The sequence below is a fragment of the Schistocerca gregaria genome, chromosome 1 (assembly GCF_023897955.1).
Source record: "Schistocerca gregaria isolate iqSchGreg1 chromosome 1, iqSchGreg1.2, whole genome shotgun sequence".
Taxonomy (NCBI): Eukaryota; Metazoa; Arthropoda; class Insecta; order Orthoptera; family Acrididae; genus Schistocerca; species Schistocerca gregaria.
This window is the reverse complement of record NC_064920.1, coordinates 547,279,624-547,303,465: the sequence shown is the minus strand read 5'-3', so window position 1 is coordinate 547,303,465 and position 23,842 is coordinate 547,279,624.

The window sequence follows — 23,842 nt, the reverse complement described above, 5'->3', positions numbered from 1 at the left end:
GAACATACTGACCATAGTTCCCAGTCTGCAAATCCACATTCTCTTCCAGCCCACTGAAAGAAATGTTTCTATCCTCTATTTGCTCAGCAGGAACAAGACTATAATTAGAAATGAAGAGTTTGAGTTCTAATTGATAGATATATTTTGTAAAGTTTCACATGCTCAGCATTGTAATATTCATTATGTTAATACTAATAATAAAGCTCTCTATCCTAAAGAGCACTATGAGCAGTTCAGAGGTGACCTCTGTGGTAAGTTCATATTAAACTGTCTTTTGCCCTGACTTCTGATAATCAAAATAATTGCTCGCCACAAGAAAATATTTGTCACCACTTGCCACACAGCTTTGTTAACATTACGGGTGGCATACTAGCAGTTACTTCCACGAAATCTAAGCAATCCAGGATGGTGTACAGTCCTCCCAAGTTCACTTCCTATCCAAACCAAAAACATTGGTTTAGTTGTAGTCTGTGATGTCATCTGAGGCATCGCATACTCTGGTGTTTGACTGGTGTGGATCTTATGGTAGCTGGATGCGATGTGAAGAACAGTCTTACCTCTTCGGCTGTATTCATATACAGGCACAGTGAATGGTGAAGAGAACATCTACTGTTATCCACTCTGTGCCCACAGTAGCAGCCTCTAAATGGCTTCTTTTTTGGACACACAATATTTTACAACACAGCTATGTATTAATTTAGAATCTTCATAATTTTTGTATGAATGTAGTTAAGTTGGTTAAAATCACAGAAAAGTTTTAGCTCACCTGCATTTAAATTTCACCGTCTAGAATTTTCAAAACGGAACTGACAGTAGAACATGACCTCTGATTTACTACTTTAAGAGACCTTGTATTTGTTATTATTTACATCTAGGCCTAGAAACTGTTATACTTCTATTATTTAATAGGTTTCATCTTGTGCTGTAACCAAAACTTTCTAGCATTGTTATAATAGATACTTAATCTACTACAAATAACGAAGTTTTTGTTCCAAATTTAGTTTTCAGCAAATTACTTGAAAACTAACAGAGGTAGCTCAGTGGGGTTACATAATTAATATTTTTATACTAAATTGAAGCTCCATACAAATTTTCATATTCCTAAGTCTAATATTTAGCACCTTTTATTTTTCTTTAAAATGTTGATTCTGACCACAATATTGCTTTAATCACATTGAGACTTGTACCAGTTAATTTTGACATGCATCTGCACATTCTGGTGAAGTTTTTGGGTTCCTAGCTTTATTATTTAGTGACACTTATTTTTTCTTAAATGGTTTACTTAGGGAAAGATATTCATCTGATCAATCTGAATTTTGACAGTTCAAGCATTAATATACTAAAGCACATGCTGGAAAAGCTTGAAAAACAGCTTAAACTTTTAATTTCATTCTTAATTATGGTGTGATACTTGTGTGCTAGGCACAGCCACATGGTGATGTGCTGCTAGCAGTGAACTGGGGTGAGTCCCAGCACACTCGCACACCTTTGTATCTCTCAAATGATACAGTGCTTGTCTCAGCACATTGGTCTTGAATGTATTAATCAGCTACTTTGACAAGGCCATGACTTCCTAATATCATGCCCTGAAATGAGATCCATTTTGTCTGAGATTTTTCCCAATACACCTAGAATAGCTTTTTGTTGCCCCAACTTCTGCTACATCCTTGTCAGACCCTGTGCTCCTACTGCACTCATCTTCCTACCCTATGGCTCCTACACCTGTGGCCATCCTCGCTGCAATACTTTCCCTATGCAGCCCCCTACCACCACCTATACCAGCCCTGTAATGGCAAAACACTATCAAAGGGAGAGCCACCTATGAAATGACACATGTCGTATACCAGCTGTTATGTAAACACTCTTTCAGTCTTTTTCTTCAGCATGACCACCATCCAGTTATAATCAGGTTTTCATCTCCTTTAACAATTCTCATTGCATTACATATTTCCTCGTATATTTCATCAATGACTGCATCTTCTTGTTTGGAAGTTGGCATATATACTTGTATTATCATAGTCTCCTTTGGTTTAGTTTCAAGTTTAACTAGTATTATTTGAGAGCTATATTGCACATATCCCTTGAGATGTGAACCATAATTTTTCCTCAAAATTATTCCAACTCCTCCTATTCCTGGTGCATCTTGGTCAGTTCTGATGTGAATGATTCTGTAGTCTTCAGACCAAAAATCACCTGGTTGGGGCCATATCATCTCCGATATGGCTAGGATATTGATTTCCAGTCATTCCATTTCAAGTTTTAGGTTTCCTAGTTTGCTACACTGAAGCAGTGTTCTCACATTCCAAGTTGCTATATTAAAATTGGTATCCTTTTCCTTCACCGTGTCTGCATCTTTTGCAGATGGTTGTCACTTGGAAAGTATAATTTTGCAGCTAATAAGGAAAAAAACATTTAAGTATTATTCTTCTGTGTATTGTGCGTTCAGGAGGGGGGGGGGGAGGGGGGGGGGGAGAGATTTGAAGGAAGAGCAAATACTCAAAAGTTAATACAATTATCTGTCTGCCTATATACAACTCACTATTCATGTGCAGATGAATGTGTGGTGTTGCAAAACAGGGTATTCATCCATCTATCATGCAAGGTGTTCTGTTGAAGTCATCAAGAAGGACATTTAGGGTATTGGAAGGAGCCAAGGTGGAAAGGTACATTACCTAAGGCAAGCAACTCATATAAACTTTATTCATTTAATGTATTAACAATAAACTATAACTATATTACCCAGTGCTATTTGTCCTTACAGGAGGTACCCAAGAAACAAAATAAATAAATAAATAACACTGCAATGGGTTGAGCTTGTGAAGCATGCATCTCTGAAGCTAGGAATTTACAGCACAACTCGTTGCCAGTTCAGTGCTGCCTTTGTTGTTGACCTAGCTTGTTCTACACATCTACAGTGATGTTTTTGCTAGCGCTGTTTTGTTTTTTGTGATGGCAAGTTTAAGTGGACAGTACTCAGTAAAAATAGCACTGAAACTGTTTTAATGTTGAAAACAGCTTATCAAGATGACACCGTGGGAAAAATTCAAGTGTACGAGAGGTTTGCTCAATTTAAAAATGGTGACATGTCAGTTGATGACAATCCTTGTTCTGGATGTCCATCAACTGCATGAACCAACGGAAATATTGAAAAAATTTGAGAGCTTGTGCTCACAGACTGTCGACAGACAATTGATCAATGATCAGAGAAGTTTTAAGAAGATTGCGCAGTGATGTTTGTCAAAAAAGATCTGATTTGTGGCAGACAGGAGACTGGTTCTTCCACCATGACACTACACCTGCACACACACAGCCATCTCTGTTAGACAGTGTTTGGCTAAAAATGGCATGGTCTCTCTGCCCCACGCATCTTACTTGCCCGACCTGTCTCTGTGTGACTTTGTCTTATTTCCACACATGGTAAGAGGCATGAAAGGACTCTGCTTTGACAACACTGAAGAAGTAAAGAAAAAACGAGGGAGGAACTGTCAGCAGTTTCTAAAGATGACTACAAAAATTTTTCGAACAGTGGAAGCACCAGTGGGACAAATGTATTAGTTGCAATGGAGAGTATTTTGAAGGGGTAGGTTTGTTTTTTAAACAATTTGAAAATATATAGTTTTTAAAAAATAATTTATTTTTTGGAGGGGGTACCCCCTCATACACCACTTAAATTTACCCTAGCAAATACAAAGGAGAACCACTAGTCTAAAAACAGTTACTCGCTCTTCAGTTATATTAAATAGCAGCTATTTATCTTTTATTGGTAGCTAAATATTTGGTATTTTTAAAATAGTCATATGTGCAAGAGAGGCCTATTTACAATACTGGTACACTACTACAAGTCGTGGAGCTTTACAGTGAACACTGCTGCTTACCATTTACCTATTAGGAATTTTTAAGCTTTGAATCTAGGTAATCAGATAATTTATAGTCGGACTGGTGGAAATATTGAACCTATCGATATTGCTCGTCAAAAATGCTTGTCAAAATGGTGACTTAAAGCTCCATTTGAAATCCAATATTCATAAAATGCAGACCATAATAAAAATTATAGCTATTCTCATGACATCATATTTATTGGGCTTTGCCAATTCACAGCAAACTTCAGAACAACTTTTCTGAAATTTTTTTGGTGAGGAAAGTCTGCATGATGAAACTAGTAATAACGGTATGAGGGTTGCCCAATTTGCTTCTGTGAACGAGTTGAAAGCAGTAAGTATTTGTTTCCCAAGAAAAAATAAATGCAAAGGGGCCTTAAAGATATCAGGACAAATGAAGCAAACCAAGTGAACCTTATATTGGTATCAAAGAGGTGAGCATCTGATATGGAAAATGTGCATACTTTCCGAGCAGCTACAATTCTGTCCATTATGTAGTATCAGTCAAAATGAAGCATTAACATGCTATGGCTGTCAGAGGAAGTACTGTAGTACCAGAGTGAAGAAATGGAATATAGAACAACTGAAAGACATATCTACTGTTCAAGAGCATCAGAATGATTGAGGCAGAAGTACATACAAAATATGATCAAGACCATCTAGGCAAAGAATGGATTTCTGTTAAAAATGCCATTTTGTCAACAGCATGTGAAATACTGGGGGAAACAAGGAGACATAAATGAAGAATGATACGATGACAGTGGCAGTGGAAGTGGCAGTGGAACAGGAAAAGGAAGCTAATCTGAAATGGTTACTGTGAAACACAAGCTCAGTCAAGCATTATATAATGAAAAGAGAAGAGAAGCAGTAAGAGTATTAGGAGGGAAAAAAAGGGAAGTCATAAGAAGAAAGATAGGGGAGACAGAAGAGCCCTAGGAAAGGAATGAGGGCAGAAAGGCGTGAGACAAGAATATACTCTCTCTGCTGTTATATTCAGTACTTATATCCAGGAAGCTATAGACCAAGTTCAGGAGACTGAGTTGAGGATCAAAATTAATTGACAGAAGATAGACATACTCCATTACGCAGATGATATTGCTGTGGTCATGAAGAGAAAAGAAGATCCAGAGAAGGTTCTCAAAATGTAGAGTGACTGCCGAACACAGTAGATGCATTTGCAGAATGTGTTAACCATCATACTGCTGCCTTAGGGCTCTCCCTCGGGAGTTACCATTATCATATTTAGCAAAATTATTGTGTTTCATGATCATCCTGGAGTAAAGTTGTCATGCTTAAGCCTGAAAGATTTACATTTTGTGAATGTAGTACTGCCACTTGCCAATATACTGACAAACGTGGAGGCTGCAGGTGGGAATTATGAAGTTGAGGTGGTCAATTTGGAGTCACTTTTTCACACACTTTTCTTTCCTTTCCTCCACGGGGAATCCTCCCTACACCTCGCAAGGTATAGGGTATTTGCAGGCCAGTGCATCTGCTGAGGCTTTAGGTACTAGCTCTGATGTGAATACCTACCATATAGAGGCGAGAACCAAGCATCAACCAGTGCACTCTGATGGCACTGCAAAACTTGTGACAGATTTGTTTATCATGGGAATCCAAAAGCACAGTCCATTTAATAACTCGCAAGAGTGCACACAACTTGAATGTGGTGACAAAGACAACCGAACACTCTGACAAGGAGGGTAGGCATCAGTACAAGAGAAAGCAGACAGTTTGAAGGATGGAGGTAGACTCATGATTGATGAGAGTGTGAAGGATGTATAGGAAAAGAAACAGGATAGCAAGGGGAACATAGTAATCAACATGCCAAATGCAAACTCATTTTCTGCCCTGGAAAATGTGGAAGCAGGTGGAGGAGGAGAGATGCAGGTAGTGAGATGAAAAAAGGAGTGGGTATTGATGATAATATAAGGGTTGTTTGAAAAGTTCTCGGAATGACCATGAGAAGTCAGCATTAGCACAACAAGTTGTTCACACATCATTGTACTGTTGCCTGTAAAAACATGCCACATCAGTGCTGTTGGAAGAGGGCTGTGGTGGTGAGGTGGCTCTGTTGTTGTTTCCGCGTAGTGATTTTTGAAGATGGAAAAAAATCGAGATTCGGGTACTTTGTAAAGAAAGGTATGAAAGCAAAGGACATTCATACCAATTTCCAGAATACACTGGAGTCTCTGCTCCTTCATATTAAACTGCTGCCAAGTGGAGAAATGAATTTAAACTTGGTCGGGAGAGCTTAGATGATGATCCACACAGTGGTCGGCCAAGATGTGTTGCTACTCCAGAAATCATTGCAAAAATTCACAAAATGGCCATGGAGGATTGCCAATTGAAAGTGTGTGTAATTGCTCATGTTTTCCAGATGTCATCTGAAAGGGTATCACATTTTAACTGAATAATACGAAATTAAACAATTATCTTCAAGATGGGTGCCACTACCTTTGATGTACGTGTACACACATTAAACGAACTAAGGTATGAATTGTTGCCACTCTCTTCCCAAAACTGAAAATTTTTCTTGGTGGACAAAGATTCCCTTCACACAAAGAATTGATACCCGCAGTTGACAAATATTTTGCAGGCCTGGAGGAAACTCATTTTTGAGATGGGATCAAGGCACTGGAACACCGTTGGACCAAGTGCATTAATCTACAAGGAAACAACATTGAAAATTAAGAAAAGTTTCAGTGATGTAAGTACTTTTTTTCTATTCCATTCTGAGAACTTTTCAAACCACCCTCGTAGTCTACCTGACCTGGGGGATCACTGTTCGAGTCAAAGAATTGCAGGGATTTTGAAAGAGTGGCTTACAGCAGTCTACCACCCTGGAACAATGTACACTCCTGGAAATGGAAAATAGAACACATTGACACCGGTGTGTCAGACGCACCATACTTGTTCCAGACACTGCGAGAGGGCTGTACAAGCAATGATCACACGCACGGCACAGCGGACACAACAGGAACCGCGGTGTTGGCCGTCGAATGGCGCTAGCTGCGCAGTATTTGTGCACCGCCGCCGTCAGTGTCAGCCAGTTTGCCGTGGCATACGGAGCTCCATCGCAGTTTTTAACACTGGTAGCATGCCGCGACAGTGTGGACGTGAACCGTATGTGCAGTTGACGGACTTTGAGCAAGGGCGTATAGTGGGCATGCGGGAGGCCGGGTGGACGTACTGCCGAATTGCTCAACACGTGGGGCGTGAGGTCTCCACAGTACATCGATGTTGTCGCCAGTGGTCGGCGGAAGGTGCACATGCCCGTCGACCTGGGACCGGACCGCAGCGACGCACGGATGCACGCCAAGACCGTAGGATCCTACGCAGTGCCTTAGGGGTCTGCACCGCCACTTCCCAGCAAATTAGGGACACTGTTGCTCCTGGGGTATCGGCGAGGACCATTCGCAACCGTCTCCATGAAGCTGGGCTAAGGTCCTACACACCGTTAGGCCGTCTTCCGCTCACGCCCCAACGTCGTGTAGCCCGCCTCCAGTGGTGTCGCGACAGGCGTGAATGGAGACGAATGGAGACGTGTCGTCTTCAGCGATGAGAGTCGCTTCTGCCTTGGTGCCATTGATGGTCGTATGCGTGTTTGGCGCCGTGCAGGTGATCGCCACAATCAGAACTGCATATGACCGAGGCACACAGGGCCAACACCCGGCATCATGGTGTGGGGAGCAATCTCCTACACTGGCCGTACACCTCTGGTGATCGTCGAGGGGACACTGAATAGTGCACGGTACATCCAAACCGTCATCGAACCCATCGTTCTACCATTCCTAGACCGGCAAGGGAACTTGCTGTTCCAACAGGACAATGCACGTCCGCATGTATCCCGTGCCACCCAACGTGCTCTAGAAGGTGTAAGTCAACTACCCTGGCCAGCAAGATCTCCGGATCTGTCCCCCATTGAGCATGTTTGGGACTGGATGAAGTGTCGTCTCACACGGTCTGCACGTCCAGGACGAACGCTGGTCCAACTGAGGCGCCAGGTGGAAATGGCATGGCAAGCCGTTCCACAGGACTACATCCAGCATCTCTACGATCGTCTCCATGGGAGAATAGCAGCCTGCATTGCTGCGAAAGGTGGATATACACTGTACTAGTGCCGACATTGTGCATGCTCTGTTGCCTGTGTCTATGTGCCTGTGGTTCTGTCAGTGTAATCATGTGATGTATCTGACCCCAGGAATGTGTCAATAAAGTTTCCCCTTCCTGGGACAATGAATTCACGGTGTTCTTATTTCAATTTCCAGGAGTGTAGTTTCAGGAGGAGACAATAGAAGACTGTGACAAAGTCAAAGAGGAGCTTAAAATGCAGGAGACCAAGTTCTACTTGTACACAGTGGAACCAAAGCAGGCATTACAATTGGTTATAAAGGATCTACCAATCAACATGGATCCGAGCAGAATATAGGCTTCCCTATTGAACGTGGTCAGGTGATTGGGTGTCACTTGTGTCATACACCTGTATGTGAGATTTTCACACTCCTAAACATCCCTAGGTCCATTGTTTCTGATGTGATAGTGAAGTGGAAATGTGAAGGGATTCATACAGTTCAAAAGTATACAGGCTGACCACGTCTGTTGACTGACAGAGACCGCCGACAGTTGAAGAGAGTCGTTATCTGTAATAGGCAGACATCTATCCAGACCATCACACAGAAATTCCAAACTGCATCAGGATCCACTGCAAGTACTATGACAGTTAGACAGAAGGTGAGAAATCTTTGATTTCATGGTCAAGCGGCTGCTCGTAAGCCACACATCACACTGGTAAATGCCAAATGACACCTCGTTTGGTGTAAGGAGCATAGACATTGAACAGTTGAGCAGTGGAAAAATGTTGTGTGGTGTGATGAATCATGGTACACAATGTGGCGATCTGATGGCAGGGTGTGGGTTTGGTGAATGCTTGGTGAACGTTATCTGCCAGCATGCGTAGTGCCAACAGTAAAATTCAGAGGCGATGGTGTTATGGTGTGGTTGTGTTTTTCACGGAGGGGGCTTGCACCCCTTGTTGTTTTGTATGGCACTATCACAGCAGAGGCCTACATTGATGTTTTAAGCACCTCCTTGCTTCCCACTGTTGAAGAGCAAATTTGGGGATGGTGAGTGCATCTTTCAACACGACTGAGCACCAGATCATAATGCACAACAATAAAATCCCTGTAATGGACTGGCCTGCACAGAGTCCTGACCTAAAGCACATAAAACATCTTTGGGAGTTTTTGGAATGCCGACTTCGTACCAAGCCTCATTGACTGACATCAATACCTCTACTCAGTGTAGCACTCCATGAAGAATGAGCTGCCATTACCCAAGAAACCTTCCAGTACCTGATTGAATGTATGCCTGCGAGAGTGGAGGCTGTCATCAAGGCTAGATATGGGCCAACATCATATTGAATTCCAGCATTACTGATAGAGGGCGCCACAAACTTTTAAGTCATTTTCAGCCAGGTATCCAGATACTTTTGATCACATAGTGTCTGTGAATGGCTTGAAGACTTTTTAAGAAACATAATCCTGGATGGTGAGTATTCGTCGGAGGAGTGCCCCTGGGAAGTGTGATAGGACAACTGGTATTTTCTGTCTGTATATAAATGAGCTGGTGTACAGGGTAAACAGCAGCCTGTGGCTGTTTTCTGGTTATGCTGTGGTGTACAGGAAGGTGTCATTGGAGAGTGACTGTAGTAGGAAGTGTGATAGGACAACTGGTATTTTCTGTCTGTATATAAATGAGCTGGTGTACAGGGTAAACAGCAGCCTGTGGCTGTTTTCTGGTTATGCTGTGGTGTACAGGAAGGTGTCATTGGAGAGTGACTGTAGTAGGATACAAGATGACTTAGAGAAAATTTATAGTTGGTGTGTTAAATGGCAGCTAGGTCCAAATGTAGAAAATGTAAAGAAATACAGATGAGTAGGAAAAAACACACACATAATATTCGAATACAACATTTGTAGTGTGCTGCTTGACACAGTCACATAGTCACAGCAATGAAATATCTGGGAGCAATGTTTCAAAGCAATATGAAATGGAATATGCATGTAAGGATTGTTTTAGGGAACATGAATGATTGACTGGCTTATTAGGGAATTTTAGGAAACTGTGGTTCATCTGTAAAGGCAACCACAAATAGGATGCTAGCGTAATTCATTGTTGAGTACTGTGTGTGTGTATTTAGGATCGCACCAGGTTGGATTAAAGGAAGATACTGAAGCAGTTCAGAGACAGGCTGCTAGATTTGTTATTGGTAGGTTCAAACAACAAACAAGTTACAGCGATGTGTTGGGAACTCAAATGGGGATCACCGGAGGGAAGGCAACATTCTTTTCTATGAGGACTATTTAGAAAATTTAGAGAACCGACATTTGAGGCTGACTGCAGAATAATTCTACTGACATTAATGTACATTTTATGTAAGGACAAAGAAGATAAGATTAGAGAGTTAGGGCTCATATGGAGGTGTATACACAAATGTTTATCACTCTGTTCGTGTGGAATGGGAAACAATGTAATTAGTCATAGCTCAGGATAGCCATCACTACACACTGTATGGTGGCTGACAGAGTGTGTGTGTAGATGTAGACCAGATGATGGCAAGAATGGCTACATTACTAACTGGGAGCAACGCAATACCCTGGTAGGACACCACCTGGAGGTCATAACACAAATGTGAGACAAAAGAGAGGTAGACTCAGCATTTTACAAACATCCATCAGACTTGTGCTTGAGAGATAAGCCTAGGGCAACCAACAAACCTAGTGGAAGGGGACCCACCCACTGATATCTGGGATGTGATAGCTGCAAAGCTGTGCATGGAAAAGGACTACTAGTGTTACCATTATCCCACCTATCATCGCGCGCTTAGACAATTGGAAGTCCAAGTAAAGCAAAAACTACAGAGCACAGAGGCCTCTGCTGGGAAGAGAGCTTTATAAATGCAGAACAAGTCACAAACCAAGTATGGAGAATTATGAAACTGCCAAAGGCTACTCCCATGCCTTCCTGAGGAGAAAATGGACTAGTCTACAAAGGAGAGGAGAAAGCAGAAGTAATGGCAATATCACTAGAGTCACAGTCAAAGATGAAGAGTGTGACAGGCAGGTCAGGATAACAGTCAGATGAGTGGTTCAGTTGAGAGAGAATAGGCCAGAAACAGAGTTCACAGCTATTTCTGAGTGCTTTGTGTGATCATACATCAGACAATTAGGAAACAACAAATCCTCCAGTCCTGACCAGGCTTGTGTCCCAAACCTGAAGCATCTATCTCCTCCTGCAATCACATACCTCACCATAATCTATAACCTGTGCTTTTTCTTAACCTACTTTCCACCTGCATGGAAAACTACTCAGATTAAACCATACCCAAACCTAACAAAACCCCCATCCTTTCCCAAAGCTACAGAACCATTCCAATCTTTTCCTTTCTTGGTAAATTATTGGATTGTCTTATCCTCAGAGCCCCTGTTCAGTTCCTTAAAGACAGTAACATCACCACCTCTGAGCAGTTTGGCTTCTATGCAGAATGTAGCACTACCCACCAATCTCTGCATCTGGTGGAAACACATAAGCAGAGCAAGAGATAGGAAACACAGCACAGGAACAGTCTTTCTAACCATAAAGAAAGTGTTTGATAAAGTCTGGCATGATGGCTTAATTTACAAACTATCCCAGTTAGACATTCCTGGACACATGACCAGCATGACTGCCTCATTCCTACATCAGGTACTACATCAGGTATGGCAAACATGTTAGCACGGTGAGGAAGGCTGTGGTTGGGGTCCTGCAGAGCTCACTTCAGGGCCACATATCTCATATTGTACATGCTCTGCACCAAAAAGTGAAATAATTGGCAGGTGGAGAAATTGCACAGTATATACGAGCAGCATCATGTAAATTTAATTGCAGGAAAACTGCAGCAACACCTGGATGAGATCTCCAACTGATGTAATGTCTGGAAGATCAAAATAAATGCAAAGAAAATAACCCTAACAGAGTGTCAGATTTCTATGGGCAGCAGAAACATAATGTGGAGAAACTCGGCAACCTATCTCACCCTTTTTCTGGAAATGTAGCTCACCTTTGCTAAAAACATTAATGGGGCCAGAAATAGAGGTTGATTTTACAAGTGTTCTTCATCAGGCAGTGAGAGAGGAGGCACTTGGATTGCATGGCGAGCAAAAAACCAAGACGCTTCAAGAGGTCATAAGGGAGGAAGTGGAACAAACACTGAACTCAATCTATTGTCCTTCATTTCCCTTTAAAATGGTGAAAAAGTTGAGACCCAGACGAAGTTACATTCCTGTAATGATGCACGAGGAACCTGTTTGGACACCAAGGAAGACTCACGTCTGGAGGATCCAGAATAACCAACCAGTATGTTTCCACTGCGGACAACTGTAACATGTAGTGCGCTATTGTTGAGAAAGTTGGTGGATATTTGATGATGCTCATGCCAGAAGACAGCAGACCGATCTTAGCCGATGCCAACTCCAGGACAACGAAGATAAACAAGATGATGTGGTTGCAGGACGACTCGCCAGGTGGGCACTACATCTTCAAGAGTATGACATTACCATAGTGTACAAAAGTGGAAGAAAACACCAAGATGCCGACTGTATCTCAAGAAACCCTGTGCAAGACCATCAAGACTTTGATGGAGATAATGACTGTCTCACTGCACTCCAGAATCTCTCTGTTGATCAGAAGAAGAACACCAAGATATCCCAAATTATGCTTGCCTTAAATCAGTCAGAGGATGTCAAAGGACAATTTATGGTAGTTAATGGATTACTTTTCAAGAAAAACTTTGATCCGTTTGAAAAGAGATGTTCTACAAAAATTTCATGACACACCTGACGCCGGACATTTAGGATTTGTTAAGACATATGATAGGACCCGCAAGAGATTTTTCTGGCCAGGTTTACTTAGGAGTGTCTATCACTATGTGTTGCACTGTCAAGAGTGCCAGAGAAGAAATGCAGTTCCTCAGAAACCACCTGGTCGACTCATACCAATTCCACCAGCCGAAACACCTTTCCAGCATGTTGGTATTGACCTCCTCAGACGATTTCCAATGTCTGCTAGTGGCAATTGGTGGATTATTGTTTGCACTGATTATCTGACATGCTATGCCATTACAAAAGCCGTGAAAACAGCCGAAGCATTCAAGGTAGCCAAATTCGTTGTAGAAGACATTGTATTAAAACACAGTGCCCCAAGGTCATTAATTACAGATCAAGGGAAAGTTTTTCAATCAAATTTTGTGACAGAGATAAACCATCAGTGCAACATTACTCATCACATGATGACTGCCTACCACCCTCAAACTAACGGGCTTACTGAATGCCTTAATAAGACCTTGCCTGACATGCTATGTGTTCATCAATGTTGAGCAGAGCAACTGGGATGAGGTGCTACCTTTCGTGACATTTGCCTACAACACCGCCAAACAAGACACCACAGGATTTACGCTGTTTTTCCTGGTACATGGGCGTGAGGCGACGACGACGATGGACACTGTATTTCAGTTACATCCTGATGACACAAACAGTGACTTCATCAGCCAGGTGTTAACCAGAGCTGAGGAAGCTCAGCAGTTAGCTCGACTCCTCAAGCTGCAGGCTCAAGAAAATGACCACCGAAGCTATGACGCGAGTCAGCGCCCTGTTGTCTACCAGTCTGGTGACCTCGTCTGGACCTACAATTCTGTTCAGAAGGCTGGTATCTCTGAGAAGCTCCTCGGGTGCTACTTTGGACCTTATAAGTTTGTAAGACAGTTGTCCAAAGTTACTTATGAAGTCGAAGATTTCGACCCCGACACAAGATGACGAAAGATCAGAGATACGATCCACGTACTTTGAATGAACCCCTAAAAGGATCCTGCAACCCAGGGTAAATTCAAAGCTCCAGCAACAGGCAAAAAGTGGAAAGGTGACAAAGAACGCAGCGGCAAGGGAAGTTCTAAGAAGATCACTGACAGGGCGAACGTCAGTCGTCGGGAGTCAGAGTATGCAGAACTGATGACTCATTTCTGGACTATGAGGATGTAACACCAAGACAATGTTCTCTTAAGGAGGGTGCAACGTCGCAGGAGAAGCTGAGTAGCACAGTCGCTGTAGTGTAGTGATTATGAGACTAGACTGTTGCATGGAGAGTTGTGAGCTCAAAACTCACCTGAATTGAAAAATTTTAATTTCTATATTCGGTTCAAGTACATTCTACAGGGTGAGTCATAAATAAGGAAAAATATGTCATGGACATTGTCACACACTGAGCTACAAACATAAATTCGTTCTCCACAAGTTCCTATGACAATAAATGACAATGCAATTGAATGGTAAAAATGTGGAAAAATGAAGTGAACTTTGGGGTGCTAGTGTGTGCCGAAATTGGCCAAGGGGACAGATTGGCAATAGGGCACAACAACATGCAAGTGTCCTCCCCCCTCCCAATGAATCATAGACCTTGCCATTGGTGGGGAGGCTTGCGTGCCTCAGCGATACAGATAGCCGTACCACAAGTGCAACCACAATGGAGGGGTATTTGCTGAGAGGCCAGACAAATGTGTGGTTCCTGAAGAGGGGCAGCAGCATTTTCAGTAGTTGCAGGGGCAACAGTCTGGATGATTGACTGATCTGGCCTTGTAACAATAACCGAAACGGCCTTGCTGTGCTGGTACTACGAACGGCTGAAAGCAAGGGGAAACTACAGCCATAATATTTCCCGAGGGCATGCAGCTTTACTGATGGTTAAATGATGATGGCATCCTCTTGGGTAAAATATTCTGGAGGTAAAATAGTCCCCCATTTGGATCTACAGGCACGGACTACTCAGGAGGACATTGTTATCAGGAGAAAGAAAACTGGCATTCTACGGATCGGAGCGTGGAATGTCAGATCACTTAATCGGACAGGTAGGTTAGAAAATTTCAAAAGGGAAATGGATAGGTTAAAGTTAGATATAGTGGGAATTAGTGAAGTTCGGTGGCAGGAAGAACAAGACTTCTGGTCAGGTGAATACAGGGTTATAAATACAAAATCAAATAGGGGTAATGCAGGAGTAGGTTTAACAATGAATAGGAAAATAGGAGTGCGGGTAGGCTACTACAAACAGCATAGTGAACGCATTATTGTGGCCAGTCTGCATGAGACTGCGAGCAATGACAGCGCCCACATCTATCTTGTACCGATTATGCTGGCCAGTATTATGTATCATGGCTAGTTGGCATAGAGAAAGGAACAACATGTTTGTTTTATAATTTGGTCTTTGTGTCCCAGACTTAGTTTTAAGAAATGAGTACATAGATGCAGAATACAAAATACAACTACACAGGTATGTGGCAGTTAATACAAACGAATACAACATAGCGGCACAAGTCAAAACTAACGTAGAAACTCATGAGCAGAATCTGCAGTGGCAGTTTATAAGTACTCTTTGAAATGACGCTCATGATGTGTGTGGCAAAGTTGAACTCTTTGCAGAAAGGATTGCTGAACATGATTCAACATGTCTGTATCTCTTTTCATAATATCACAGGTATGTTGTAATCTGCGTTGAAGGGTGTTGACATCAACAATCTCTCCTTCATAAATCACAGATTTCAGATGGCCCCACAAAAAGAAATCCAGTGGATTCAGGTCTGGAAATCTTACTGGACATGCTACAGGGCCTCCACGACGGATCCATTTTCAAGGAAAGGCATTGTCCGGCCACATCACACTGTGCCGCTGAAGTGAGCAGGAGCACCATCATGCATGTACCACATGTTCATACGAGAGGCCAACTAACATCTTCCAACAATTCCAGTAATGTAGCATCCAGGAAATGCAGATACCGCTCTCCTGTAAGCCTTTCTGGTAGCACATGTGGCCCTACGAAATGGTGATCAATAATACCACACCAGATATTGACACCACATCATTGTTGGTACCCTCATATCACTGTGCTGTGGGGGTTTTCTTCTTCCCCCTCGTGCCAATTATGCGAATTCACTATACCATCCTTCATGAAATAGGCTTCACCGGTGAACAGTATTGTTTGTGAAAAATGGGTCTGATGCTGTAGCATAAAGTTGCAGAAGTCCAGCCTCCTCTGGTAGTTTTCTAGCAATAATGCCTGTACCTTCTGCATGTGAAAGGGATGGTAAAGGTTTCTATGGAGTACTCGCATAACAGTAGATTGTGACATTCCAACCGCAGTGGTGAGAGACCTCGTGCTTATTGTTCGGTCCTCCACAACAGTTTGTAACACTTTTTCTTCGTAATTCGCACTGTACGTTGACGGTCGACCATGACCACTAAATCCTGGAGGCACTACACGTGCACCATACTCCCTCAAGCGCCTGTCGACAGAGTAAAACGTTTTTGTGGGTGGAAGGCACCAGCTAGGAAACCTCTTGTGATACAGTTGCCTTGCAACATCAGATCTTCCATCTACAAGCCTGTAGGTGAGGTGGATGTCAGCATATTTCTCATCTGTGAAACTTGCTATGGTTGTGTAGTAACCCTGGGACATGGCCGTTACCAGCTATCAAGACAGCGAGTATCAGGCAGAGTGAGCAGCGCAGAGGTGTTGCAAACACTTCATATATGCCGCAGTTTTACTTCCGCCATTGACCACTCTTCCCACTTACAGGACACACATTCCCTAACATGGGACTGAACACTCCTTTACCGCCGGCAACATGTGAGTCACGAGTTCTGATACAATTTCACATACATTACGATGCAATTTGTTCTTTCTCATATCTTTCAAACGCTGGCAGATACACATCAGCTCATTGGTATTTCATGTGTTGTATCTATGGGTTAATGACATGTTGTGATTGTGAGGCTCGCTGGTATCTCATCCAATGGATAACAGGTGTTTTTGTTTTATGTACACAGTACACTGAGGAGAACAAAATTAACAATGGTGCATCACATGTTACGCATAGCAGCATGCGATCTTCAACATATTTTCCTCATTTATGACTCACCCTGGAGAAGTATCCAAAAATGGCAAGACTCATTGTACTGGAATGTTGTGTAGTTGTATATATACCTCTGGCCAGAGGCAGTTCACTCCGTGCTCTTGTATGTGCAAGTGCTGAATAAACCTTTGTTATGTGAAGTTAGTGTTCATCATTCGTCTACTTACACCTTCTTCTACATGACAATGTCATTGACAGAGTTTTCGATACTGATGAAGATAACTGGTATCAATGACAACCACTCACTTCACTACTTGTATCAAATTTCACATGTGACTCATCATGCTCCAAAAGCTCACAAACAAGTTGGTAGCTAGTATTTTGGCAAGTTTATCCTGCTCAGAATAAAATTGAGATTTGTACACGAATGACTTGACATACACCTCCAGTAACAAAAGGAAAAAAAAGTGAGTTGTAACAATTATGCTGATCACTGGATGTGTCTGCCTTAACAATCTAATAATTACAAAAAGTCTTGTCCAGGTAATGGAGGGCTTGAGCAGTGATAGATTACATGTCCACATTATCCCAGGGGCAACAAATCATGACAGCATACCAACACTCTTAATGTAGAGCAACATAATACAATATTCTTATTTCTGATTATATTTAGATTAGCAAACAAATAAAAAATGAGGATGAGCACTGGCTCCTGTGTAGATGAGTAATGGGAGTAGGACTGCTGAATATATTAAAAAATATCAGGAATCCAATACATCAATATTTAAAAAAATATCATTGTCAGCTATGAGTATATTGAAAAAAAAAAAATTATCGCTATATCGATGGAAGAAATATCGACGTACCAGTCTATAAAAATACCAGCTGCACATTGTAAACAAACTGCCAGTTTTAGAGCTATATATTTAAATAGTGATTTGTTATTAGATATTTTATGCATCAACAAGCTATCAACCTGCTTATCTCCCTCTGACCAAGAGCTGAAAGGAAAATGATGCACTTCACACTTCGTGACAATCACTTTGCCAGCAATGGTAACTGCATGTCAGTGCCACAATAGAAAGTGTCCAGTGGGTCCGTTGTTTGATTTTGTCAGATATCAGACTTGTCTGGAACCTTTCATGTTGACTTCCTTGTTTCTTTCCTTTTTGCAAACACCAGCAACCTAGTAGATTGCATGGTGAAGTTAAACATTGCAGTTTCTGTTGGTAATGTCAAACAACGATTACACCAGCATTTTCCCTCACATGTCTCCACTTACCGCAAAGATAAATTTGTCATTTAGATTTTCGTTCATCAGTTTCAGCAACTTTTTTGAAGGATGCCAATGTGAAGAAATAGCACACTAGTTGCATTAAAAATTGTTTTTTAATGCAAATGATGTGCTATTTCTTCACATCATATATCTTGTTATTCCATTCACACTCCCATGTACTCCCCTCCAGTAATCCTCAGTTTTGCTTGATACACCATACAATTATAGCTTCAGCAATAAGGGTAGAACTGCTGCTGAGAAAAAGCTGTTTCCATATCAGTAAATACTGTAGCTACCTGACTGCCTTGATCCATGGCTTTCACGATGCCACTAAGAAACGTGAGGCTTTGGTTTCACATGGTCAACGTTTTTGGAATCCACACTGGCTGGCATGGAGGTGGTCATTCTGTTCAAGATACCTCATTAAGTTTGCACTCAGAATATGTTTTAAGATTCTACAACTAGATGTCAAGGATATCTCGTGGATCACTTCTGCTACTCTTCTTGCAGATGAGTGTGATCTATGCTTTCTTCCAACTACAGGGCACAGTTTTTTGCTTAAGAGATCTATGACAGATTGTTGTTAAAAAAGGGAGGGACCCTCCATTGTATACAGTCATTGTAAAGAAACTTCTAAAGAAACAGAGATTACTGCATAATAGGTGTAAAACAAAACTGAGGGCTATAGATAGAGAGATGCTGAATGAAATGCATTTCACTGTTAAGAGAGCTGTGTGTGATGCCTTCAGTTACTAACATAGCAGTCAAATGATACTTCACAAAACCTAAAGAAATTCTGGTCATATGTAAAGGCTGTTAGTGGCACCAAAGTTAGTGTCCAGTCCCTAGCGAATGAGACAAGAACTGAAATTGAGAATAGAAAAGCAAAAGGTGAAATGCTGAACTTCATTTACAAATGTTCCTTTACAAAGTAGAACCGAGGAGAGCTTTCCCAGTTTTAACCCTCATGTCATTGAAGAGATAAATGAAGTAAATATTAGTGTCAGTGGTGTTGAGAAACAGCTGAAATCTTTAAAATTAAACAAATCTCCAGGGCCTGATGGAATCCTTGTCAGATTCTGTCTTGAATTTGCAGCTGAGTCAGTCCCTCTTCTAATCATAATCTATTGTAGATCCCTCAAACAAAAAACCATGCCCAGTTCTCGGAAAAAAAACCACTGTTCACACCTGTTTACAAGAAGAGTAGTAGATGTGATCTGCAAAACTACCATCCAATATCACTGGCATCTTAAAACATGTTCTGGGCTCAAACATAATGAAGTATCTTGAACAGAATGAGCTCCTCAATGCCAATCAGCAAGGATTGCAAAAACATCGATCATGTGAAACCCAACCCGTGCTTTCCTCACAAGACATACTGAAAGCTTTAGATCAAGGCAGTCAGTTAAATGCTGTATTTCTTGATTTCTAAAAAGCATTTGAATCAGTACCACACCTATACTTATTGTCAAAAGTACAATCATATCAAGTGAAATTTGTGACTGGACTGAGGACTTTTTGGTAGGGAGGACACAGCATGTCACTTGGATGGAGACTACTTGCCAGATGTAGAAGTAACTTCAGGTATGCCCCAGAGAAGTTTGTTGGGACCCTTGCTATTCATGTTGTATATTAATAACCTTGCAGACAACATTATCATTAATCTCAGACTTTTTGCAGATAATGCAGTTATCTACAATGAAGTACTATCTGAAAGAAACTGCATAAAATTCATTCATATCTTCATAAGATTTCAAAGTGGTACAAAGATTGGCAGCTTTCTGTAAATGCTCAGAAGTGTAAAACTTTGCACTTCAGAAAATGAAAAAAAAACGTGTAATCCTAAGACTATGATATCAGTGAGTCACTGTTGGAATCAGCCTACTCGTACAAATACGCGGGTGTAGCACTTTGTAGGATTATGAAAGGGAATGATCACATAGGCTCAGTCATGGGTAGAGCAGGTGGTAGACTTTTATTTACTGACATAATGCTGGGGAAGTGCAATTAGTCTACAAAGAAGATTGCTTACAAATCACTCGAGTGAACATTTCTAGAATATTGCTCAAGTGTGTCAGACCTGTACCAAATAGGATTAACAGGCGACACTGAATGTATACAGAGAAGGGCAGCACAAATGGTCACAGATTTGTTTGATCCACAGGAGAGTAGCACAGAGATACTAAATGAAATGAACTGGAAGACTCTTGAAGATAGACATAAACCATCCCAAGAAAGTCTATTAACAAGGTTTCCAGAACTGGCTGTAAATGATGACTCTAGGAATGAACTACAACACCCTATGTATTACTCACATAGGGATTGTGAAGATAAGAACAATTACTGCACACTGCAGACATTCAGACAATTATTCTTCTCACACTCCATACATGAATGGAACAAGAAGAAACTCTAATAACTGGTACAGTGGGTCATACCCTCTGCTGTGCACCTCACAGTGGTTTGCAGTGTATAGATGTAGATGCAGATTTCATTTGTTTCTCTTCATCACTGACACTAATATCTATATCACTAATCTTTACATCAGTGCAAGAATTAAATTGGCACAATACCTTTGGATTTTCCTTTCTAAAAGAACTTTTGAAAATGGAGTTCAGTATTTCTGCTTTTGCTTTGCAGCTCCTAGTTTCAGTTCCTTACTTGTCCTTAAGTATCTGGACACTAACTTCAGAACTCCTAACAACCTTTACATGTGACAAGAATTTCTTTGGCTTTTGTGAGAGATCTTTTGATAATATTCTACTATGGTAATCATTGAAGGTTCCATACATTGCACTCTTGACAGCCAAATTTATTTCATTCAGCATCTCTCTATCCACAGCCTATATGCTTTGTTTTATGCCTTTCATGTAGTAGTCTCTGTTTCTTTAGAAGTTTCTTTACAGTGACCATACATCGTAGAGGGTCCTTTCCATCATGAACAGTTCTACTGGGTACATATCCATCCAGTGCATTGTCAACTATTCTTTTAAATGCGAGCCACAGTTCTTCCACATGCTCCTCTCCAGAGATGAATGTTTCTAATTCCTTCTTGAGCTGTGGAACTAATCTCTTTTTATCTAGTTTTCTGTACATATAAATCCTACTTGTTTGAGTTGCTCTTTGCTAATCATCATTGCCAAAACTGTGTCATGATCACTGACACTAGTTTCAATCTGTACATCCTCAAAGAGGTCACGTTTCTTTGTTGCCATTATACCAATATATTTTCATGATAAGTGGGCTTCTGAACAACCTGCTCTCAGAGAAGACATTTAGTAATGTTTTGTAGGGCGTCTTGCCGCACCCTGTACTTACAAAACTGTAATTTTCCCAGTTGATTGTTGTATGATTAAAGTTTCCTCCAATGGTGACAGTAATATTAGGAAAATTGTTTACTAGCAAACTGAGGTTTTGTTTAAAAGTTTTGGTTACATCTACAGATAAGTTTGGTGGTCAATATAAGGATCCAATTATAAGTTTATGTCCATACTTGAAAATTAGTCTTGCCCAAACAATCTCCCATGCAGCTTCAGTTTCTATCTCTGTGAATTGAGTGTCTTGTCTACTGTGACAAATGCAACACACCTTCTTCCCATTTGCCTATCCTTTTCATACACACTTAAATTTTGTCTAAAAATCTCACTAGTATTGATTTTGTGTTCTAAGTAGGTCTCTGTGCCTTGTATTATGAGAGCTCCACTGCTTTTTAGGAGTGCTTCAAACTCTGGCATATCATTGCCAATGCTTTATCAGTTAATCACAAGGATTTTAATACTTTCAGCTATAAAGGGTCTTACACTAACATTACCAGATCTCCTACAGCGATCATTACCTGGACTGGATGAGAGGTGCTTAATCTAAAAAAAAACACCTTGTGTGCACTCATCACTCAGCCACCTGTGTAGCAGCCTCTGATGTATAGTGCACACCTGATCCACTTGGGGGTACCCTACAGTTCTCAACATTATGTCATAAGTCTAGGAAGTTGCAGCCTAACTTGTCACAGAAAGGCTCTGGTTGAAGCCTTCTACCTGACTCAGAACCAGGGACCCACAATGCATTCTGTGGACAGTGCTGCAAATTGTGAGTTTCACTGAAACTCCTTCAGCAAGGCTGGTCTTCTCAAATTGTACCGACCAGTTACTGAAATGATCTAGGTAAGACCTAGAGCCCAGATTACAGGCATCATTTGCTCCAACATGCACCACAATCTGCAGTTGGTTGCAGACTGCTCTCTTGGTGGCTGCTAGAATAGTCTCTTCAACATACTGAATGGGTCTCCCAAATACACACACACCGACTGCACCTAGTGTTTCTTCATCCCTTGCTGACGTTTCACTGAAAGGTACCAGTATTCACTCCACATCTGAACTGCTGACAATTAACAGACATCTATCCTTTGGATTTGCTCCCTCTGGGCACCTGACACAATAGGAACGAGAGGCCAGTAATGAACTACTGTGAGGTATAACCAGAAATTTGAGGAACTCAGGCATGAGAATGTAAAGAAAACAGGCAGAAAGGAGAATAGAATAATGAAATGGGGTGAAACATGTTGAAAAATGTTAAGAAAGGAAAATATGAGGGCAAGGGAGTGAGAAGAGAGCAAGGGAGTTAGAAGAGAGCAAGGGAATGGGAAGGTGATGGCCAAAAGTGGAGACGACATGGCTTGTGAGAACAGAGTGCTGAAGGGACAGTTTCCACTTGCACAGTTCAGAGGAGCTGCTCTAGGGTAGGAAGATCCAAACAACATGGATGTTAAGCAGCTTTCAAAGTATTTGATAAATGGTTGTGCAAAATTTTCAGCAGGTGTGTGATAAATCGTGGTTAGCCAAAACTTGGTATTGGCAAGTTTGTGGACAGATGTTTGGTTATCATACCCACACAGAAAACTGGACATTAATTTCAATACAAATGTTAGAAGACATGGCAGCTTTTATACATGGTCTTACCTTTGATTGGGTAGGGAATTCCTGTGACAATTGCAACAGTAGGTGTTAAATTGGTTATGGGACAAGCCCAGCACTTAAGTTGTCCAAAGGAGAATGACCTTAGTGGTTTAGGATTGGGAACAAGAGTGGCACTGTGATGGACCAAGAAGTTGTGTAGTTTGGGTGGGCAACAGAACACCACTTTGGAAAATGAGGGTAGGAATTTTGAGTAGGATGTCCACCACAAACATTAACACAGACCTTAGGTTCCAAACTGCTTTATCACTTTTTATTTAGGGACAATACACTGAAGAACTTTTGGTTTTAAATATAGGCTTGCAGAGTCACAAGAGTAGTAATAATAATAATTTCATGTTGTTCAACAGACTGACAAAGTCTTTCAATTGGATGCCACTTCAGCAACCTGTGTGTCACCAACATACCCCATTATCCCTATTGGGGAAAGGGGAAATACAGTTTAAAGTGAAATTCAAACTATGTGTCATTCCTGATAACTCTTCACATGGTTCAGAAGTGAAGGCTAAAAAGTAAAGGCAGACCGAAAAAAAACCATGGACGAAATGGCCTTCAGCCCATGACCTTTTGGTTTCCAGGCATGTGCTACACCATTTGGGCAACTACGCCTGATAAAAGAGGAATTAAATACATTCAAATCAACAGAAGTATGGGGGAAAATTAAAATACCAAGAAAAATTAAAATCTTGAGATATATTTTATTACAGAAGAATAGACCAAGGAGGAAATACAGGTGGAGGATTAATTGTAAACAAAAAAATTAAAATATTGAAGAAATATGACA